Genomic DNA, 8,691 nt, shown 5'->3' with positions numbered 1-8,691 from the left:
TCTCGAGCTCCAGTGCCCAAGTTCTTATCTCCTTTCCACTCAAGCAACCATGTTCGGATCCGGAGGTCAGGGAAAGTGGATGGTCTCCTCCGTCAAGGAGGAGGATATTACTGAGCTTCAGGCGGCCGGATATTTGGCGAAGGAGATCGCCCACCGTCTGTCGGCCGAGGGACAGGTCGTCCCCACGCCGAAGCCCACCGAGAGGGTAGTATTCATCCCCCATTTCTTCCGTGGGCTAGGGTTTCCACTCCACCCTTTCGTCCGCGGGCTGATGTATTATTACGGGATGGATTTTCATGATCTGTCCCCGAATTCCTTCCTCAACATCTCGGCGTTCATCGTCGTGTTGGAGGCCTTCCTCCGCATCCAACCCCACTTCGGGCTGTGGCTCAAAGTCTTCAACGTGAAGCCGAAGGTGGTGGATGGCCGGCACGCGGAGTGCGGAGGGGCCATGGTGAGCAAGCTACCCAATGTCTCCTGGCCGAAAGGTACTTTCGTGGAGACAGCAAAGGAGTGGCAGAGAAAATGGTTCTACATCACAAAACCCCGCGGCACTACCTGGGCCACGGCTGCCGAATTCCGCTCCGGTGCTCCCATGCGACTCACCTCCTGGGTCGAGAAGAGTCCGGACTGGTGTTCGCCCGATGAGCTGATAGCGTTGCAGACGCGCGTCCAAAGCATGATAGCCAAGGACGTCAAGCTCGTCAATGTAATCCAGGTGATGCTAGTTCGCCGGATTCTCCCATGCCAGCGCAGAAGTGTCCCTCTGTGGGATTTTAGTCCGAAGAAGCATCCACTACAAAAAAAAGACACATCCGTGCCATTTTGGGCCGAACGAAATTTTTTTCTGTCATACATATGACACTTCTATGACGATAATTGTGACAGAACCCGGTATCATCATAGATGTGGTGGGCTCCTACTTCTATGACAAAAAATCATGACAGAAAATGGGCTTTTCGTCCTGGGCGGGCCGGAGACGCAGCTGCATGACATTCTTTGGGCCGTCCATGACGGAAAAAACCGTGGTAGAAGTGAGGGCGAGGAAATTTTGGGGAGTTCCCGTTACGGTGGGAGGTCGGGGGCCGAGCGATGCGCGTTTCTCTCGTACACGTACGCGCGTGTGTGCGAGGCGTTGGCTCTAACTGAACTCGAGCGAGGCGTTGGGCTCTAACTGAACCCGAGCGATTGCACTGCAGGCTACGCGTTACTGAACCCGAGCGATCGATCGATGGCTGTTAACTGAACCCGATCGAGCGATTCCTTCGCTACTGCTGCTAACTGAAGCCGATGGATGCTGCCTCTGGGATGTACAGTGAGCGTTGCGGGGGGAGGGGGGTTGGATGAACAGTGAGCGGTGGCGTTGCCTCTGGATGAACACGACCCCGTGGTGTGGAGGGCTGGATGAACAGTAGACGGTGGAGGGGTGCCCGTGGAGGGGTGGTTGAACAGGACCCCGTGGTGTGGAGGGCTGGATGAACAGTAGACGGTGGAGGGGTGCCCGTGGAGGGGTGGTTGAACAGTAGCCGGTGGAGTAGCGCGCGGTGGAGGCTGGATGAACAGGAGCCCGTGGAGGCTGGAGGAGGTCGACGGTAGCCCGTGGAGGCTGGAGGAGGTCGACGGTGGAGATGAACAGTATCCCGTGGAGTCCCGTTTTTTTGGTACGCCACACCCCTCCCGATGAACAGGACCCCCGTTTCGACTGTAGGAGGTCCGTTTCGTCCGTTTTGCGGTATGCCACACCCCTCCCGATCAACAGGACCCCCTTTCGACCGTAGGAGGTTCGTTTCGTCCGTTTTGCGGTACGCCACACCCCTCCCGATCAACAGGACCCCGGTTTCGACTGTAGGAGGCCCGTTTCGTCCGTTTTGCGGTACGCCAGACCCCTCCCGATGAACAGGATCCTGTTTCGAACGTGGCCGGTCGAACACAAGGCCGTTTCCTCTGTTCTGCGGTACGCCAGGCCTCGTTTCCATCGCCTATTCCGTCCAAGCCCTCCCGATGAACACGACCACGCATTCCGTTCCGACCCAGCCGGTTGGCTCCCACGCGTTCCGTTGCCTCCCGATGAACACGACGCATTCCGTTGCCTCCCCATGAACACGACGCATTCCGTTGCCTCCCCATGAACACGACGACGATGTTGTTTCTCCGTTCCGACCCAGCCATGTCAACGAGCCCTCGCCGTACGTATGCGCGAGTAGGCGTTCGAGACCCCGCCCGTATGTACACATACGTGGCCATATTTTCTTTCTTGCACCCTGGCCGCTGTACGTACGTGTACATGCTACGTGCGCGCCTCTACTACGACACGTGTGCCCCTCTACATCCACCAGTATATATGTACGTACACGTTCACGACCAGAATGACAACGCTACGTACGCTTCGACCAGGTGGGTCCCGACTGTCAGGCACTTCCTTGCGTGCGAAGATGTAGCTGGTGGGTCCCAGCAGTCAGGGGGGCGAATCGTTTTGTTTTTTTGCCTGGACGCACTTCCTTGCATGCGAAGGTGTAGCTGGTGGGTCCCAGCAGTCAAGGGGGGAACATTTTTTCGTGAAATACGGTGGCCCGTCCGGTGGGTCCCCGCTGTCAGGTGGAGGAATAATTATTTTGCGCGTAATAAGGAGGCACTTCCTTGCTGCGGCCGTGGACCCAGCTGTCAGCGTCTCCATGCACAGTACTCTTCCGATGGAAGTCGGTCGTTGACCACATTGACCACGCCGCGCCGAGAGCACCACGGCGGTGGACGACGGCGAGGCCTAGGAAGGGGACGACACGGAGGCAGGGAAGACTCGGCAGTTGTTTCCCACGCGGAGGGGAGTACGACTGTACGAGGGTTTACCGGTTCGTCTGCCGTCGCCGGAGAATAACAGCAGGTGTGGGTGAGTAGAGGGATGGCTAGGCCAGCGATGGGAGTACGGTGCGGCGGTGAGGCCTGCGCGGCAGCACAGCCGGCCGCGGGGAGGAGGGAGCAGGCAGTCTCGCCGGCGCTTGTTTGAGCGCCTGGAGCAGGAAGAGCAGAGATTGAAGAAGCACGACGGCCGTTGGATGGACATCCAACAGTCAGTGCTTGTGCGTCAGCCTTTTTTTTAGGAAAGCCTCAAATCTATGAAAAACAGCATACAACCCATCTGCCATTATTTCTAATAATTTACAGCCCATTTGCTAATTCTTAAGGTTCTTTTGGAGCCCATATTCTTTTTGCTAGCATTACAGCCCATATTGTGGCCACGGTTAAAAAATTATACGAATTTTTGCATATTTCGGTGCGGTCCGAACTGTTTTTAATCCCCAAATTTTGACTCACATTCAAACTGATTTTAAAAATAAATGTATATCAATATAAAATCCAACAAATTCTCCACGCATAAAAATTAATGTAATTTAAAATCTTGAAATGAAATAAAAAAGATATTTTAAACTAATTGCCGGTTTGATGTGTTTTAAAAATGTACAACCCATTTCTCATTACTGATGGGCCATTTTCTCGGCCAGCCGAATGAAAGCTCTCCTCGTCTTGAAAGATTTGCAGCCTAACAGGCCTGACAAAGCGACTTACTTGGCAAATCACAAAAAAAACTGGGCTGTGGCCGTGGACCCAGCTGTCAACCTCTCCACGTACAGTACTCTTCCGATGGAAGTCGTTCCTTGACCACGTTGACCACGCCGCGCCGAGAGCACCACGGCGGTGGATGACGGCGAGGCCTAGGAAGGGGACGACGCGAAGACGGGGAAGACGCGGCAGTGGAAGCCCGCGTGGTGAGGAGTACGAGGGTTCACCGGTTCGGCTGCGGTGTGAGCCTGCCGTCGCCGCAGAATAACAGGGGGTGTGGGTGAGTAGAGGGATGCCCTGGCCAGCGGTGGGAGTAGTAGGGGGCGCTGAGGCCTGCGCGGCAGCACAGCCGGCCACGGGAGGCGGGAGTAGGCGGTCCCGCCGGCGCTGCATTGGCGGCTGGAGCAAGAAGATCAGAGATTGAAGAAACACGACGGCCGTTGGATTGACATCCAACGGTTACGTCTGCTAGAATCGTTTGTTGACGTATATAATAGCTAAAAAAATCTTGCATACGCGTCAACTAAACAGGCCCACAAGTCAGACCACTCCCTCTTTTTTTTAATAATTTATATATAGCTCATGGCAACTTCTTATGCAATTTATTGCAGTCTTTTTTTTTGGTTGGCCAGGGCCAATTTCGCATATTTCTGTGGGTTCCAAACTATTTTTAATACCGAAATGTCGAGCCAGATTTAAAGTACTTTGAAGATATATTTAAATTAGGTTAATGCCCAGTGAAATAGGAATCTGAAAATGTGAAAAAATTCAGAAATTATAAAGTAATTGCCAATTTGTCATCTGTTTTTATATTTACAACCCATTTCATATTACTTTCAAGATTTGCAGGCGTCTTGAAGGAGTTGCAGCCCATCAGGGCGAAGAAAAATAAGTAGGCCTGGATTGGGTATTCTTCAGAAAAAATAAACTGGGATCATTTTCACAAAGAAAAAATAGCTGGGCTGGTCACATGGTGAACATAAAATATAAGCCTGGGCTAGACGGGCCACAGCCCAGTTCAAACTCTGCTCTGTCTCAACAATACCAAACAAAAAAATACTGCTCGAGTAGGTATGTCCCAGGTGTCAGCCGATCTTGTGATGTTCTCTTGTCTATTGACGATATACGCTCACAATGTCGTGGGTTTCAGATGTCAGGAAAACACTAGGAGGAAGCATTTTATTTTTCCATACGCTGACGTGGTGGGCCCCTACTGTCATCCTCTCCACGTACTTCTGCCGATTCCTGTTGTTTGTTGACCATGTTGACAACGCGAGAGGGCGGCGCCGCGGCGAGCGCACCAAATCGCGCGGAGGACGTCGGCGTTAACGATTTAGGAGACGGTGGGGCGGCGATGCGTGCGCTGAGGCGCAGCCAGCCGTGGGAGGCGGAAGCAGGCGGCCCTGCCGGCGCTGGTTTGGTTTTGGTGGCTGGAGGAAGACAGGACTGAAGAAACACGACGGACTGTAAAAGCAGCAGGAGTACTTAACAACCTTAACTGACACCAGCAGGGGCACTTAACAACCAAAGCTGAAAGCAGTATGAGTACTTATACATGTTCAACCGTACAAAGCACGCCTCGAACAGTGCTACTTTGCCTACAGTTAACCAAGGGTGAGGCCGCCAAGCCCCAGGACAAGGCCCAGGCGCCACCCCGCGCATCCACAACCTTCTGAAGGCGGCTTCATCTCGCAATGTGGTCAATAAACAGGATATTCGCTTTAGAGCCATGGAAAAGCAGGAACATAATCTTCTGTCCTATTCTCCAAGATGGACGGGCCTTCATTATTTGAGACCACCCATGAATAAGTATCTTTTCACCTCCAAGGGGAATGGAGTAGGTCGACATAAACATCCTGTTGTGACCAAGCACAAGTCTGACCCGACCATGGTCAGGCATCTGTATAGGAAAAATAGAACTGGGCAGTTTCTGTTTCAAGAAGATCACAGCTGTAAAACTGTGTATAAGCAATAGTTTATGAACAACATATATAACAGAAAACAGCTCGTACCATAAGTTTCTCGACACAGTTGGACCAGTTCAACGAGTGCAGCAGTGGCACACATATCCCACGTGGCCTTCCACCATTGAAACGCCCCACAAGGACCTCAAGACGATCAATAAAGTGTAGGAACTTGTGGATGTCGTCCCAGTCAACTTCAGTGCCATCAGTAACAGCCGAGTTGTTACATAATAACAAACGAGCAGCCTGCTTAACTCTGAAAAAACCTACACGTGCCACCAATTATAAGAAAATATTAGTTAGAAGTAGCATCTTCGTGAGAGATTCGTTGCTACTTCTAAAGTTAAATTGTGATTACTTAGAAAAAATAGGTGGATTAAGAAGTAATCGAGGCAACAAGCAAGAACCAGATACAAAATTAACATGGATGAACAATTGGAACGACGTTGGGGTGGAAGATCGCAATGAAGATGAGACCAGGTTCTGCTATTTCCATCAACATTCGTGCGCCAACTTTCAGTCCGTAACACATGAGAAAGTTTATCCAAGTTCGGCCATAAAAAAAGCAGCGATCTTCTTGGTTCATGAACCCAACTCGAAACTTATATCCATGGCTTGTCTTCACTGTGACCATTAAACTAGTGTATTCAGTTATGGCAAGGCCGAGCATCTTGAGTACATGTGTTCTGGCAAAGCAAATAATACACTGCAGGAAAAATAATATGAGAACACAGCATGTTCAAAAAAAACCCACCCTCCCGGATAGAAAAGAGGATTCTAGGAACATACTGTGCGCGTTTCAAAATGCTGTGTTAGGATGAGAAGGAACAAGTGTGGTGTCTCGCCGAGGGCGCAGAAACCTGTAGGGTACTCGCACTTTGGGCATTGCAAATGAAACGCACTAGATTCAGTAGGAAGAAAAATGCATCAACGGCGGCGGCTGCCATCCTAGGATTACCTGCGACCAAGGGACTTGGATTTATCGGGGATGGATGAAGAATTCGTACCTGGTTCTCCATGAGAAAACCCTATGCAATCGCCTAGAGGGGGTTTTCTCTGAACAAGTAGACGAGGGAGAAGGGGATTCAGGCCCAGTGAAATATTGCCGCTTCGTCCGTCTAGCTTACTGCTAAAGCTGGAAAGGGGGTATTGTGATTTGACGGCTCATTGGGCATTACTGCGGCGCTACGACCGGGGTGTGTCTACCATGAAGTTGTGCACTCTAATTTGTGCATATGGCACGTGGACCCCGTTGCCGGTTGCCCCACATATCAGCGAAAGGAAGTAGAAAGACAGGAGTAACTAGTTACACATAAATATATTTTTTGACAGAGAGATACTCCCTCTGTAAAGAAATATAAAAATCTTTTATATCACAGGCTCACCTTGCCGAGAAATATACTCCCTCTGCAACGCACGGGCATTATGGGGGTTCAGCTTTTTTTATGGGGGTTCAGCTGAGAATATAATACTCAGATAGGCTCACGGTTCTGGACTTTGGGCCGCAGGCCGACCCTGCATGTTTGGGGGCCCATGTGTTCTACCTCAACGCTTTTCATATTGCAAGCGATCGGTACGGCGCTGGTTTTAGATGTTGTCGCAAGGCGAATACACAAAATTGAATAAAGCACAGCAGCTGTTGGAATGAAATCGAACGACAGTTCCTAACCAGCAATCAGAGTTGCAATTCTATCAACGATATACCATGTGATAAATAATACTGTCGTACTACTTATACACACAGGACACTTGTTTCACCATGCCAGATTATTACATCAAAATCTCTCGGAGGATAGATCAGTTCGACAGTTGCGTGCTGCTACTGAAGAATTTCAAAGTTGATTTTGACCAGCTCTCCTTGCCGAGAAAGTTTGATTTTGACATCATCCCCTACCGCAAGATATGATTTAGATTTGAACCTTGACCATACTTTAGCATCAATCATCATGCGACCATCCTTTGTACTTACGGTATATTGAGCAGGTTCATTCACACCAAGGCTGCGCATGGTAAGAGAAACTTGGCCGCGGTCGCCCGGATTGTTGAACGACTCCCTCGTTGCTCTAGGAATTCTCTGTTTGCAAACAAGAAGACATACCCAAACAGTTAGATCAACACAGTGAATCATGTGAAACAACATGGAAAGAAAAAAGAACGAAGCACTTGGGCGGCCAATGCTTACCAAGAAGGTGGACATGTCGGTTTTTGTAAGGACTTTGGTATATGAAGTGCGAACTGCAGCCCAGTCTGTTGCCGGTGCAACTGCACGGGCCGGAGCAGATGCAAGTGCAAGTGTTGGTGCAGGTGCCGGAGCCGTTGCTGCTGTCGGAGATGGTGCTCCTTGTAGAGCTGGTGCCGGTGTCGAAGCAGGTGCCGGTGTCGATGCCCGATCCACCGGTAGATCAGACTGATCCGCTGACGCGGTCGGTGCCCAATCCTCAACTGGATCGGACTGAGCTGCTGCCGCTGTCAATGCTAGAGCAATTGCCGGTGCTCGATCTGTGCGAGACAGCGGCGATCGTGTCTGGTCTGCTATGATCAGCTTTCTAACTTGACTAGGATCTGTGACCGTGATCCAGTTTTTTTCCTCATTTGTTTTAAACGCGAGAAGGACTAATTGTGGCGTTTTTGTTAAACCAAACTGTAGTTCATCATAGGGATTCAGCTTGTACTCAGACAATAGACTGATCCAATTTTTTCCAGTAATATAAGTGATGGACAGTGCCTTCGTTACTGACACGACATAAGAAGTGAAACCTGCAAAAATAGCCATCATAGAGCAAACCAAACGGTTTATTCTGTGATGAATGTCACTTGGCAAAACCTGCATCGTAAAATTGCAGGAAAAGAAAGAAAACATGACATTAAATCAATAAGATTTAGACAGTAAATCAATAAGATTTACTTGATGTGAAACGAGTGAATCCTTACCAGGAAATCACTATGTTGAAGTACTAAACAGAAGATTGATCATCCAACTACGCGTGGCATGCAGGGGCCCCGCCTACTCCCACAAGCAGGACAGTCCAAAGGTCGTGACAAATCATATGGACCGAACATCCATGGGACTGGAAATCCTGGTGGGTGCGATAAACCCTGCAATGCATACAGATATTGGAGTGTAACCATAATTGATAAACCGTCCTCACAAAAAATATGATCTGGATACTTC

The sequence above is a fragment of the Aegilops tauschii genome, chromosome 6, assembly GCF_002575655.3.
Source record: "Aegilops tauschii subsp. strangulata cultivar AL8/78 chromosome 6, Aet v6.0, whole genome shotgun sequence".
Lineage (NCBI taxonomy): Eukaryota > Viridiplantae > Streptophyta > Magnoliopsida > Poales > Poaceae > Aegilops > Aegilops tauschii.
This window is presented reverse-complemented; position numbering follows the sequence as displayed.